The sequence below is a fragment of the Lactuca serriola genome, chromosome 5 (genome assembly GCF_051521515.1).
Source record: "Lactuca serriola cultivar US96UC23 chromosome 5, Lser_US96UC23_V15, whole genome shotgun sequence".
Taxonomy (NCBI): domain Eukaryota; kingdom Viridiplantae; phylum Streptophyta; class Magnoliopsida; order Asterales; family Asteraceae; genus Lactuca; species Lactuca serriola.
The window spans coordinates 311,220,349-311,235,833 of NC_136412.1; the positions used below are offsets into that span (position 1 = coordinate 311,220,349).

A 15,485-nucleotide genomic window follows, 5' to 3' on the forward strand; every position below is an offset into this window, starting at 1 on the left:
TTTATTGGCTAACGATAACAATTTTCCTGGATACATTTCAGGTTTAGGCTGCTAAACATATTACATCCCTCGGGCCGAGCGGGGTCGTGTTTTTGTCCCATGATTTCACTGGAATAAGGAAGCCACAAATGCACTAGAACGTATATAGGCTCAACTAAACATTTGGGTCTTCATGCAATTATCAACACAACTCTAACATGGAATCCTAATTTTACTTCTACCAAAATTTTCTAAATTAAATCCTAAGTAATATTTTTGGTATGCAAATTTTTTTTTTTAAAATTAGCCTAAATTAAGATTCTAAGTTTTCTATTTATGTGACCAACCCCTACCCCACACTTATTTTATGCAATGCCCTCATTGCATATTATGCAAGAATGCAAATATAGAGAGAATTGGAACAAACTCCCCTGGGGTAGCAGTCGATAGGTTGATACTCTCTTCTTCAGCTCCTCTTTCTCTTGACTTTCACCATGGGAACAACTCATCCATGGCTTGGGTGTCATACGTATCGTGTGGTTGACAACTCGAAAATTTTAAGGAACAAGCTTCTTTAGAATATCTCCAGAGACAATTCCTCCCAAAAAGTGGGTAAATGTTGCAGTGAAAGTGCCCAAAGCAGTTTTGGAATTCGAAAATTGGCAGCCTACTCGGCGAGTAGTAGCGTGGACTCGGCGAGTAGCTCTTGTCTTAGAACGATATCGTGTAATAGCTCAGGTACTCGCCGAGTAGAATTTATGCACTCGACGAGTAGAACTGTCAGTTTCAAAAATTAATATAACTGATGCTCCATTCGACTCTGGTTTGGAAATGCAAACTGACCCTCTCTTCTAATTCCTTCAGTAATAGCCCACGCCATTACTCTCAACTTTCACGGACTCAATCCTAAGGACAACACTCCATTTTTTCCTTGAAAATATCTTAATCCCTTCTTGACCCTCAAATTAGCATGCCTCCTAATATTCTATCCTGAAAAAAATTAAACAACTAAAAGTGACACTAATAATCAACCCACAAAAACAAACATCATCCAAGTGTTTTAACATTTGTCCAAAACATAACCAAAACATCATAAACATAAAAGAAAACAATTCTTCATCATTCATCCTCCATATCGGCTCCTCCCGTGCCACTTCCTCCTTCTCCGGCTCTCCTCCTCATCCGCTCATCCCAATTCATAATATATGGATACCCGGGACCGGATATTGGGGTGATATTCATTTGTTGAAAAAGATATTCAAAAGATTGGTTATTATAGTTCACCCTTGCCCAATGTTATCTAAGTAGCGATGGTATTCTAATTGGTTCCATCCGTCATTATCCTCCTCCACCGGAATAACCGGTGGGTCTTCTCGCACCCGCTCGCTACGCTGTCTGACCCGCCTCCCCGGCTCCTTCGGAATCGTCGGCTCGTCTTCATGTGGGATGGTGAATGAGTCACCAAACTTCTCGACTATCCTCGCCCTCCGATATAATGCCGTGTTGAATGGTGGAGGGTGGATAACCGTGAGTGCCCTAGCTTGCGGCAGATCAAGTATCCCAAATGACTTGGCCAGTCGAGTGATAAACATTCCTCCATTGATTTTTGAATTGATTTTCTCCTTGACCGCCCCTTCGGCAAGGAATTTGGCAATGCAGTACGGGAGGTTGCAAAGGCTTCAGGAGTAATGATACTCCATAAATAGAAGATGTCAAGGGTTGGGACCTTGTCCCAATCCTTCCTCCGGTTGATGGTGCTGGCAACAAGTCGGTGAATAAGGCGGTGGATTGGTGAGCGGATGTGGCCTTCTTGGGCGGTGGAAGGAATATAAACTCGGTTGGCGATCGTGTTCCACCATGTTGAGGCCACCACTGCCTCGGGAAGTTCTTTGTGGCTGTTTTCCAAGAATGCTTCAAAATCTTCCGTCAACATCATGCTTTGATCATAGATTCCCAACCTCCACGAGAACTCAGCAATGCTGCATTGTCGCAGCTCTCCACCCAAAGAAAAAGAGATTATGTTGGGATTGTAGTAGTCACTACCACCTCGGAATGAGATGGTAGCGAAAAACTCCCAGCACAACTCAACATACACGGATTCCTGAATTTTGAACAATTGTAACCACCCATCACACATGATGGTGGTGTACCCCAAACTGCACTCTTTCACCAAATAAGGTGTAAGCTCCTCCTCCAACCCTACATTGCCCAGCCAACCCCAATCAACCGCGTTTGGGAGATGAATTTCCTTTTGCTTGAGGGCCTCCAACCTGTTTCTAGCCCTTGTTTGGGATGACTTGGAAGTTATGTGTTGAAAGGAAAGCCATGGAATATCACTTTGGCTTCCCCCGCGCGAAGACTGCCCCCTTCTAGCCATGGTTCCTACATACAAACACCAAAAAACACACCAGCAACAATACCCAATAATTAAAAACAAAGACAGTGGGTCTGAATAGTCATCTACTCGCCGAGTACACGACCTACTCGGCGAATAGGATGAACATCGGGACTGTATTGTCTCGGACCTGTGTATAGCGTCTAATAATCCAATTTTTCCATAGGGGTTTGTTGTAATGGCCTATCTAACCATAAATCATAAAGAAATTCGTCATAATATTACGTGATTCATGGCTAATTCGAAACCCTAGAATTTGAGGAAACCCCCAAATTCGAAATCAAGCAAAATTGGGGCAAATCTACGATAAAGATCGAACCCTTAACGAGTTTATAGTGTAAAGATGTTACCTTTTTGGTTGAATGATGCAAATCGAGTGGAAAATTGGAGAACTGAGACGAAATCGCAAAAATCGCCTGGCTACTCGAGGAATTGCTGTGCACGGCGAGTATGAGGTGAAATGGGTGAAAAACCCTCTTTTTTTACAGACTTATATTTCACCCGTGTAAATTGGCTACTCGCCGAGTAGATCGGACCTACTCGCCGAGTACATATGCAGTTACGCATTTTTTCGGGTTACTCGGGTAGGTACTCGCCGAGTAAACGTGCCTACTCGGCGAGTAAACCTTGCATTTTGAAAAATTTTCTGACAATTTTGAAAAATTTATGTATTTTCTCATTTTTTAAACCATCCACCCCACACTCTAATCATTGCTTGTCCTCAAGCAGTTATGTCCTCAAAAATAGATGAAGAAAAGAAAAATAATAAAAATAATGAAAAGGAAAGAAAATGCAAACTTGAAACTCGGGTTGCCTCCCGAGAAGCGCTTCTTTTTAGGGAGTCATTAGCTGGACTCCTCCCCTTCTACGTGGTTGCAATCCTTTCCAGCAACAACAACTCTTCCATTGCTTCATTTCGGGGGACTCCTTCTTCATATTTTTTAACCCTATGACCATTGACCTTGAAAGGCGTGCCATCTCTTGATAATAGCTCTATAGCACCATGTGGAAACACCGTCTTCACTATAAAAGGCCCATCCCACCTTGACTTGAGTTTTCCCGAGAAAAGCTTTAGTCTTGAGTTAAAGAGCAACACTTTTTGGCCTTCATGAATTTGTTTATCTTTAATCCTTTTGTCATGCCACATCTTGGTCTTCTCTTTATATAGCCATGAACTAGAGTATGCATCATTCCTTAGTTCTTCAAGAGCATTCATTTGCATTAACCGGTTGCTCTTTAATTCCTCCATGTTGAAATTACACCTCTTCAAAGCCCAAAACGCCTTGTGTTCTAGCTCCACCGGTAAATGACATTGCTTTCCATAAACTAACCTATATGGTGTGGTACCAATAGGTGTTTTGAAAGCTGTACGAAAGGCCCAAAGTGCATCATCTAGCTTATCCGACCATTCCTTGTGATTGCTCCCCACCGATTTCTCCAAAATTCGCTTTAAGGCTCGATTTGTCACTTCGGTTTGTCCACTAGTTTGTGGATGATATGACGTGGAAAACTTATGGGCGACCCCATATTGCTTTAACACCTTTTCCAATTGATCATTGGCAAAATGTGTGCCTCGGTCACTTATAAGGGCTTTCGGGACTCCAAATCGTGAAAATAGTTTCTTTAAAAACCGTACTACCACCCGTCCGTCATTTGTTGGTAATGCTTGTGCTTCCGCCCATTTGGATATGTAATCCACCGCCACTAGTATGTATTTGTTTCCTTTGGGCATGGGAAATGGTCCCATGAAGTCAATTCCCCACACATCGAACACCTCGCATACTTGGATACTATGTTGTGGCATTTCGTTTCGAGATGAAATGTTTCCCACCCTTTGACAAGCATCACATTCTTTGACAAATTGGGTTGCATCTTTAAAAATTGTGGGCCAATAAAACCCAATGTCAAAGATCTTCTTCGCCGTGTAATGTGCTCCATGATGTCCACCCGCGGGCCCGCTATGACAATGCTCTAGTATTTTTCGGCTTTCCTTTCCGAATACGCATCTTCGTATTATCCCATCCGCACAGCTTCGAAAGAGGTATGGCTCATCCCAAAAGTAATATTTTAATTCAGCAAAGAATTTCTTCTTTTGTTGACTGCTACAATCTTTCGGGATGTATTTTGTAGCTAAGTAATTAGCTATGTCCGCGAACCATGGCTCTTCTCCCACTGTCACCATGATGTACTCGTCCGGGAAGTCGTCTCCAACTTTATCTTCTTCCAATTGCGGGTTCTCAAGCCTTGACAAGTGGTCAGCTGCCACATTCTCCATTCCCTTCTTGTCTCGTATCTCTATGTCAAATTCTTGAAGAAGTAGCACCCATCGTATCAGTCTTGGCTTGGCATCCTGTTTGGAAAACAAATACTTGATAGCCGAGTGATCAGTAAAAACAGTAGTTTTAGATAAAACTAAATAAGGGCGGAATTTGTCAAATGCATACACCACAACTAGTAATTCTTTTTCAGTGGTGGTGTAATTTTCTTGGGCCGGGTTTAGAGTCTTGCTAGCATAATATATGGGTTGAAAGTGCTTATCAACCCTTTGACCAAGGACAGCTCCTAATGCATAATCACTAGCATCACACATAATCTCAAAAGGTAAGTTCCAATTTGGTACAATAATGATCGGGGCATTAGTTAGTTTTTCCTTTAAAAATTCAAATGCCTCTAAACACTCTTTAGTGAATTCAAATGGTGCATCTTTTAGTAGTAATTGTGTTAGAGGTCTAATTATTTTTGAAAAATCTTTTATGAAACGCCGGTAAAAACCCGCGTGTCCTAGAAAACTCCTAATGCCCTTCACATTAGTTGGTGGGGGTAATTTGGCAATAGTGTCTATCTTTGCCCTATCCACTTCAATTCCCATTTTGGAAATCTTGTGGCCCAACACTATACCCTCCTTGACCATAAAATGACATTTCTCCCAATTGAGGACCAAATCGGTTTTTTCACACCTAGCAAGCATTAAATCAAGATTAGTGAGACAATCATGGAAAGATGATCCAAAAACGGAAAAATCGTCCATAAAAACTTCCATGAATTTTTCCACTATATCGTGGAATATAGCTGTCATACACCTTTGAAAAGTCGCGGGTGCATTGCATAACCCAAAAGGCATGCGTCTATAAGCGAAAGTCCTACCTGGGCAAGTGAATGTGGTCTTTTCTTGGTCCATTGGGTCAATGGGTATTTGAAAATAACCCGAAAATCCATCTAGAAAGCAATAATAGCTATGGCCCGATAATCTTTCTAGCATTTGATCAATAAAAGGTAAGGGAAAATGGTCTTTACGAGTGGCATCGTTTAGCTTTCGATAATCGATGCACACTCTCCAACCAGTTACCGTTCGTGTCGGAATTAACTCGTTCTTTTCATTGGTTATGACCGTCATCCCTCCTTTCTCGGGCACCACTTGGACCGGACTCACCCATGGACTGTCGGAAATGGAATATATAATTCCCGCATCTAAGAGTTTTACCACTTCCTTCTTGACTACTTCTTGCATATTCGGGTTTAGTCTTCTTTGGTGCTGTACAATCGGCTTTGCTGCTTCTTCCAGATTGATCTTGTGGGAGCAATATGATGGACTTATTCCCTTGATGTCGGTGATGCTCCATGCTATGGCCCGTTTCCGCTTCTTCAACACTTGCACGAGCTCTTCTTTTTCATAATTGGTCAGGTCAGAGGCTATAATTACTGGCTTTTGGTTGCCTTCTTCGAGAAAAGCATACTCCAAATGATCTGGTAAAGTTTTAAGCTCCGATTTTTGGTTTTGACTGTTGGACTCGCCGAGTGCAGGTAGGGTACTCGGCGAGTTTGTGGCTGTATTTACGACTTCTGCCTTTTCTTCAGAGGTACTCGGCGAGTAGATTGGTCCTACTCGGCGAGTAGAACTGTCAGTGTTCTTCACCAATTCTTCGTAGTCGGCTTCTTCCAGCAGTCTTTCAATTTCCATCAAGTCTTTTTCAGGATCAAATTCTTCATCCTCAGCTGTGAACTTGATGGAATCTTCAGTTATGCATTCCTCCAATAATTCATCTAACATATCGATTGAGAATGCCGTGTCGTCACTGTTCCTTGAATACTTCATGGCTTGGTCCACTCCAAATGTGACTGAATCTTCTCCTACCCGTAAGGTGAGCTTTGAGTCCCTCATGTCTACTATAGCACTTGCCGTGTTGAGGAAGGGTCTTCCAAGGATGATTGGCACTTGTGGATCCGCCTCCATGTCTATACTGATAAAATCAGCGGGAAAGACGAATTTGTCCACCTTGACTAGTATGTCTTCGCATATGCCTCTTGGGAAGGTGACTGTTTTGTTCGCCAAGTGTATTGCCATGCATATTGGCCTTGGTTCCGGGAGATCCAGCTTCTTAAAGAACGAATATGGCATTAGATTCACACTTGCTCCCGAATCGGCTAAGGCATGAATGATGGTCAAGTTGCCAAATTGGCAAGGTAAGGTCAAACTCCCCGGATCACCTTTCTTCTTTGGTAGCTTATTTAGCATAGCAGCTGAGCAGTTTTCATTGAGTACTACCTTCTTCACTTCTTCCATCTTCCTTCTATTAGTGATAAGTTCCTTAAGGAACTTTGCATACTTGGGCATTTGCATGACGGCTTCAATGAAGGGAATGTTGATTTGAAGAGTTTTGATATGATCTAGAAACTTCTGATACTCCTCTTCCTACTTCTCCTTCTTAGCTCGGGCTGGGTATGGCATGGGAGGCTGGTATAGTTTTTCAGGAATCTGTGTGGTGGGATTTTGTGATGTACTCGCCGAGTCCATACGTGGTACTCGGCGAGTAGGGCTGTCAGAGTGTATTTCTTGGTTTCCTGCTTGCTTTTCTGCCTCCTCCTTCTGTGATTTCTTGGATGACTCAGTCTGAATAGGTGCCAGGGGAGTGATTATCTTCCCACTTCTTGTTGTGACTATGTTTATGTGCGCGCCTCGTGGGTTATTTTCAGTTTTGCTAGGAAGTTCGCCCGGTGACCTTTGGTTAATTTGTTGAGCAAGTTGCCCATGTTGTGTCTCTATATTGTGGATAGATGCTTGCTGGTTCCTAAGCATGGTCCTTGTTTCTTGAATTGCAGCATCATGGTCACTATGTCTTTCTTCTGAAGCAGCTACAAATTTGGTGAGCATTTCTTCCAAGCTTGGCTTCCTTTCTTGCACCGGCTCCTCCTTTTGGTAGAACCCTCTCCCTTTTTGCCTAAACCTTTCCTCCTTGGCTTTCTTGTACTCTTCATAAGGGAGCCAATCTTTCTTTAGTTTGCGCCAGTGTTCATTATATCGGTCCCCACTTGAATAACACACTTGCGCCTTCTTGTTGCCATTCTCATCTAAATCACAGTCTCTAGTGAGGTGAGGCCCATTGCAGTTTTCACAACCCACCCGAATAGCATGGATTGTTTGATCCATCTTATCCATCCTCCTATCCATTGTTTTTAGCATAGCCATGACCGCGCGGATAAGTCTTCAGTAGCTGCATAAGCGGCTCCCCTAGTGACATCATGCCTAGGGTTGTGGTATTCTCTAGAGTGTTTAGAGAATTCTTCAATCAATTCTTTGATCACCGGGGGTGGCTTCTCTGTGAGCGGGCCTTGCGAGTCTAGTAACTACCTGGTTGTGACATTGACTCCATCATAGAAGATGGATACTTCTTGCTGGCTGTTTAGATCATGGTGTGGGCAGTTTCTTAGTAAGCTCTTGTACCTCTCCCATGCTTCATATAGCGACTCTCCAACTTGTTGTTCAAAGTTAGCAATGGCCTTCTTCAACTTGGCTATCTTGGAAGGTGGGAAAAAGTGATCAATGAATTCTTCTTTCATCTTGGCCCAAGTGGTGACTGATCCGGGGGGAAGTGACTTGAGCCAGTCTTTTGTAGCACCTTTGAATGTCACCGGAAGCATACGAAGTAGCTGAATCTCGCGGGGCACATTTGGAACATTGAAGTAATCAGCTACATCATTGACTTCATCCAAATGTTTGTAGGCATCTTCATGGTCTTTTCCATAAAAAGGTATTTCCTTAAGTAAAGCTAGGATATGACCCTTTAGCTCGAAGGTAGCAGTCGCGGGAATTGCGGGTTGCACAAGTCCCGAGCCAGTGTCGTCCCACATCCTCTTCTTCCATTCTCCCATGGGGATTTCATCAATGTTAGCCATTGTGACAGCTAACTCTTCCTCGGACTCGGTTTCGTGCTCGTATGTCGGGTCCTCTTCTTCCTCGGTCTCGTACTCGATATCCTCCTTCGCCGGTTCGTCGATTACTAAGGAAGCGCTGGATGCTCTTGACTTGCTGCTCTTCTTTTTCCCAAAAACAGTCTTCAAATTGGACAAGGGTGACTTCTTTGGTGTACTCGAACTCTCCACGACCTTTCCCTTGTTTCTTTTCAATGCGGTTTCGGTATCTTCAAACGGGGGTACCAGCGGAGTGTTTGATCCTCTGGTCATGAAAGTCCTGAAATAAACAGAATAAAAGCGTAAAAAGAACAAAAAAATGTACTAAAAGAAATCGAAAATTAACTGCTGATTACGCTTGTACTTGGCGAGTAGGTGCGACTACACTCGGCGAGTACCAGTGTGTTTTTGAAAAAATTATAAACTTAATATTAAAACTAAAACAAATACTAAAACCTAATTACTGACTACTAACTGCAATAAAGTCACTTTATGCAAGTAAACTCACACAAAGGATCGAAAAAATTAGGAATTAGATTAATTATTTAGAACTGTTCCCCGGCAAAGGTGCCAAAAACTTGATGTGTGTAAAATGCACTTGTTTTATCCCTACTTTTATTGATATATTTAGCACACAAAGGCAGTGAACCTGTCTTTTAGTGGTATAGTTTAGTAAGTAAGGTGTCGAACTCAGGGAACGAAAAATTAAACTAATAACTAATTTTAACTAAAACAATTAATGAAAGTAAAAGGTTTTTCTTCTAGTTTTACAAGACTAGAAACTTAAGCAACACTTAATTAACTAAATGACTAAAGCAAACAACTAATTCACAAATTTGATAAAGATGTTTCTATTTAGGTTCAACCAATTCACTCCTATGGTTATTTGTATTTATGATAGATTAATTGTTATTGGCTACCAATTAAAGTGGTTAGGTTCATGTCCATTACTCCTAACCCTTAGACAATTAACTAATTTAAGCGGTGATCAAATGTTTAAACTAATTAATTCCTTAGATTAATGATTTGGATTAAATAAGATTTGTAGTGGTGAATCAATTTAGTAAATCAATTAACCTCTTGTTTGATGGTTTCTCAAACAAGCTCACACATTAATCTAATTATTGTCTTATTAATCTTAGTTTCATAATCATTATTCCTAAGCATATGAATTAGTGTTCACATAGACATATGAGGTTAACAACTAAGAGATGTTCACGCAGCTTAATTGTCTTCCAATTAACAGAAAATAATCGTGATTAATGCATAAGGGTCTTTAACAAACTTAATTTAATAGATCACCAATAAACAATTAATCAAAAACTAAGGATTAAACCATAAGAGTTCTTTGGTATTCCCCAAACAGAAACAAAAACGAAATTAGTACATAGTTGCAGTAAAATCACACACAAAAACAAGTTCAACTAGATTAGACATACTCAAATCCTAAAGCTAAGTGGAATGATTAACCTAGTTGCTTCAATTCTTCAAAAGGTTGGAGATTAGAATTCCTTAGTGTCTTCCAGTGCTCTTAATCGCAGAAGGATCTTCAAAAATCGCCAAAAGTGTCGTCCCATCAGATAAAGGTTTGATTTTTATAGATATCTCAAAACAGGGGGTACTCGGTGAGTAGCAGACCCAACTCGCCGAGTAGACTCGTTGTTATCCGTCTTAGATCAGGAGTCGTGTCTATCTTCTGGAATATTCAGCTGGACTCACCGAGTATACTCGTGTACTCGCCAAGTAGATGGTCTTTTGTTCCTCAATCTTCATTCTTTGGTCTTCAATTGCTTTCCCTTGCTCCCTTTTACTCCCAAGCATGTCTTTTGAACTGAAAACAAAATTTAAACAATATTAAGTACCTTTTGTCCATATTATTCACATAATTAGTTAAAAATGAATAAAAATGTATACTAAATAATTAACTAATTATGCACATATCAAGGGAATTTCGTCCCGAAATTCGTTCGAGAGTAGCCCTTAAGCACTAGAGAAAAGATGGGGGTAGTTTTGCAATAGACCCAAGGGCTTCTGATATTCTATCTTTACTTTAGCGCAAGTCAGACACTTTCTCACGTAGGTAGCAATTTCAGCTTTCATATTCGGCCACCAATAATGTTGTTTGAGATCCAGGTACATTATGTTGGAACCCAGATGGACGGAGTATCTTGTCTTGTGGGCTTCATTCATGACTATATCTCTGAAACCTCCAAACTTATGTGTCCAGATCCGATCCATGAGGTAATAGGCTCCATCATCCTTGATTGTAAGTTTCTTATCCATTCCATGCATGGCTTCGTTTGCGACGTTTTCTGGTATCAAGGTTTCCAGCTGAGCCTCCTTGATTTGTGAAGACAAGTAGGAATGAATGGTCATCGTTAGTATTCTCACTTGGCAACCCGGGTATTCTTTTCTGCTTAGGGCATCGGCCACCACATTGGCCTTGCCCGGTGGTACCAGATCTCACATTCATAGTCGTTCAGCAGCTCAACCCATCACTGTTGTCTGATGTTTAGTTCTTTCTGGTTTAGTATTTGTTGGAGGCTTTTGTGGTCTGTGAAAATGGTGCACTTCGTCCCGTAGAGGTAGTGCCTCCAAATATTTAGAGCGAAGACCACCGCTCCCAGCTCAAGATTGTGAGTGGTATAATTCACTTCATGGGTTTTTAGCTTCCTTGGCACATAGGCTATAACTTTTCTGCGCTGCATAAGTACATAACCTAACCCCTGATTGGATGCGTCACAATAAACTATGAAATCTTCTGTTCCCTCTGGAAGAGATAACACCGGAGCACTGCAGAGGGCTTGTTTCAGGGTTTGAAAGGCAACCTCCTGTTTCGTCTCCCAGGTGAAGGGTACACCCTTCCGGGTTAGAGCGGCGAGTGGCTTGGCGATCTTGGAGAAATTCTGAATGAACCACCTGTAATAGCCAGCGAGGCCTAAGAATTACCTGATCTCCATTGGGGTTCTCGGGGTTGCCCAACCCTTGATGCCTTTGATCTTGGATAGGTCCACATATATTCCCTCTTCACTGACCACGTGTCCCAGAAAGTCCACTATGCGGATCCATAACTCGCACTTGGAGAATTTCGCGTATAGCTTCTTCGCTCTGAATGTTTCCAAAACCTACCACAAATGTTGGCCGTGTTCTTCTTTACTTCATGAATAAACCAGTATGTCGTCGATAAAAACTATCACAAAGTTGTCAAGGAAAGGTCGGCAGACTCGGTTCATCAGGTCCATAAATGCTGCAGGCGCATTCGTTTGACCGAAAGGCATTACCACAAATTCATAATGCCTGTAACGAGTTTAGAAGGCGGTTTTAAGGACATCTTCTTCTCGGACATGCAGTTGATGGTATCCAGACCTTAGATCTATCTTCAAGAAGTAACTGGCTCCTTGTAACTGGTCAAATAGATCATCGATCTGAGGAAGAGGGTATCGATTTTTTACGGTGAGCTTGTTGAGTTCACGGTAATTGATACACATGCGGAAAGAACCATCTTTCTTTTTAACAAACAAAACAGGAGCTCTCTAAGGAGAGAAGCTCGGTCTTATGAACCCTTTGTCTTGTAACTCGCTCAATTATCTGGAGAGCTCTTGCATTTCTGTAGGGGCTAATCTATACGGTGATTTGGCAATTGTCGTGGCTTCGAGTACCAGGTCAATCTGAAATTCGACCCGCCGTTCATGGGGTATTCCCAATAGGTCTTCAGGAAATATGTCTAGAAAACCGCACACCTTCGGGATGTCCTTGATGCTCTTTTCTTCGTTCTTTTTATCCACCACGTGTGCTAGGAAGGCTTGGTTCTTTTTGTGCAAGCACTTTTGTGCCTTGATGCACGAGATGAGACGGAGGCTCGTGCTAGGTTTATCGCCATAAATCATCAGGGTTTCATCGTGGGGTAGGTGAAGGCGAACGGCCTTCTCGTAGCACATAATATCAACATGGTGGGGCTTAACCAATCCATACCGATGATCACATCAAAGCTTCTAATAGTAACCGACATCAAGTTGATTTGGAATGAGTTATTATTTAAAGTTAACGTGCACCCTAGAAAATTCTCATTAGCCATTTCTACCGTGAAGGTTTCGTTTAACTATTGGGAACTTTGATTGAGTAAGTGTTTAAATTTATGACTCACGAAACTTCGTTTCGCCCCACTATCGAATAAGATGCGTGCGTAGATATTGTTAAGGAGGAACGTACCAGTGACTACCGTCGGATCCCTTACAGCCTCCTCATGTCCCATCGTGAGGACTCTACTTGTTTCTCATGCATTCTGATTGTTGACTTGGGACATTTTCTTTTGAAATGGTCAGTCTCTCCTCACCCATAACACAATTGACTTGCCCCTGCATTGTTGGGTTGGTTATTTTGTTGTGGCGGTGCTCTGCAATACCGAGTGGTGTGCCCTCTTCGGTTACAGTTGGTGCACTGCATATCTCAACATATGTCGTTATGGTGGAAATTACATTTATCAGATTTTGAGAGAGATCCTGCATATGGCTTTGCAGGTGCTGGTGTAGCTGTTGTTGATGTAGCAGGAGTGGTAGTAGTGTGAACTGCTATGATTTGTTGCTTCTTCCCAGACTATTGAGTTTGTTTCACCTTCCTCTTCTTTCACCAAATTTTCTTGTTATCATCCCCCTTCTTTGATTCAGTGACATAATTCTTCGTGCCCTTTTGTTCTCCATGGTCGTAAAGCTTTTGCGCCAGGCGCTTGACACTGTTGAATGTTGCTGGGTTTGCAGCAATCACGTTCCCCTGAATCGAGGGAGTTAGCCCCCAAATGAGTCATCTGACCTTCTTACTTTCAAAGGTGATCATTACCGGGAACAAGAGCGCCAGATCACTGAACCTGGAAATGTAAGCTTCAATGTCGAAATCCTTTACAGTGAGATTCCATAGCTCTTGCTTAAGCTTCTGCACTTCACCCTTGGGGCAGTACTCATCCAACATCATGTTTTTAAGTTCCCCTCACGCCATGGAGTTTGCTACTGGTATAGTTAGAGCCTTGACATGGCCGTTGCACCATTAGAGGGCCCTGTCGGAAAATATACAAGCTACGAACTTCACTATAATTTCTTTAGGACAGACGTAGATTTCAAAGACAAATTTGATCTTTTCAAACCATACGGTGAGGGTTATCACACCTCCACTCCGTTAAATGGTCTTGGCTTTACGTTGGATAAATCCTTATATGTGTATGTTCTCTGATGTCATGGATTACCTCTGTGATTGGAACTCCCCGTTCCATTTCCATTCCCTCCTCTATTTGTGCCATTGTTGTTGATATGTGCCAGTGTTGCAGTAACTGCAACTGAGACTGCCGCCTGGAATGCGGCCGAATCCATTTCTGGTGTAGGCGGTGGTGATGGTGTTGCTGGTGTGTTGTTTTTGCGATTGTACCTTTGGGCCATTTCTTGCTATAAGTTGGGTATGACGATAAGTTTATGGAAACCCTTTTTTTTAATGGTTAAGGTGGTTCGATTGTACTTATAATTGAAACTGTATTATATCAAATAAAAATGAAAAGAGAGAACATAGCAGACAACAACACCACAAATAAAACACATAATCGTTTCATTAATGATAATGCTTAGTACATAATGCATGAAAATTGACCTTTTTAAAAAGGTCTACAGTACATCAATGGTTCAAATCTGACAGCGTAACGACCCTACGAGTAGTGTGATCAGTTAAATGTAGGGTCGCTCCTACATACATAGAGAAAAGAAAAGGGGTAGCACCAACGCATACCAATAACCAAATCTATAGCAAGCGGTGAGTAGGATAAGTCCTACTCATGACGAGTGATCCTTGTTGGTGCTTGTGATGAGGTAGAAGCGCCCTAGAGCTCAACAATCCACACCCTCTCCTCCAAAGTAGCATGTCGCTCCTGGTACTCCCTTACCTCTGCTCGGGCAGTGGTGAGATCCTCGATGAGCTGCTCCCTCAGATAGTGGTTTCTATAGAGCTCCTGAGTGCGTGCAGTAGTGACCTCCAGAGCAGCCCTCATCTCCATGAATCGATGGGCTGTTTGTTGAGAGAAAAACTTGAGACACACTTGAACAAACGTTAGAACAAGTATAGTTGTGGAATAGTTTATCTCAAAGGATCTAAAAGCTCAACAATAATAAGTTAACAAGTTAGATAATTAGAGAGTTAGTTGCGAAAATGTAAGGAAATATAAATGACAGCAGGTGATATATCAAGTATACACATAAGTTGATTCATAACATGGAATGCATTCAGACCAAGTTAGTGAGTTAGATCAAGCTTAGTGATAAAGTCACGAATGACTTGCTCCGAAGAGAAGTAATAATTAGTTATGTTCTAGAGAACTTTGAGAGTAAGGAGAGATTTAAGATGCGTGAGAAGATAGAAGTGAGAGATGTAAAAATGATAGTCTCTAAGATTATATTAACTGAGAAAGAATGAGCTCTATATATAGAGACTCAAGAATTACATTGGATCAAATCTATAAGAGTAGCCATGCAAGGCATACTGGACAATAGAGAGTATTACAGAAAAGTAGATAAAGTTAAACTAAGTAAAGAGTAAGTAAGACAACGGTTGGATGATGACTTCGGATGAGGTTGCCGAGGAGGGTTTAACTGCGGATCCTTGAGGGATGCGGTAGCTCTAGTTCAAGAGTGACACTTTTATGATTTAACAATTTCCCCTAAGTGACCTCTTTAACTTTTCTTCAGTTATCAAGTTTTAGGAACTTGATCAGAATCCACCAAAACTTTCTGATATTTTCCAACCAGATGATCCTTCTTAAAATCTCGAACTTGACTTCGACAGTCGTGTGTTTTGATTTTTCTACTGCGGTTCGATAGATTTCAAGTTGATTCCTTGTAAGAAGATTCATGGAGGTCATGGGAATGAAGTATTTCATCTTATCGACCTTCCTTTT

At 41.7% G+C, this 15,485-nt stretch overlaps 1 non-coding gene across 1 annotated transcript; it reads left to right on the plus strand.

The window, feature by feature from the left end:
- The first annotated feature begins 8,054 nt into the window (after window positions 1-8,054).
- Window positions 8,055-8,161, plus strand: LOC145056004 (small nucleolar RNA R71). Its single transcript, XR_013685546.1, has one exon. It is a non-coding gene; the product is annotated as a small nucleolar RNA R71 (small nucleolar RNA).
- The last annotated feature ends 7,324 nt before the right edge of the window (window positions 8,162-15,485 follow it).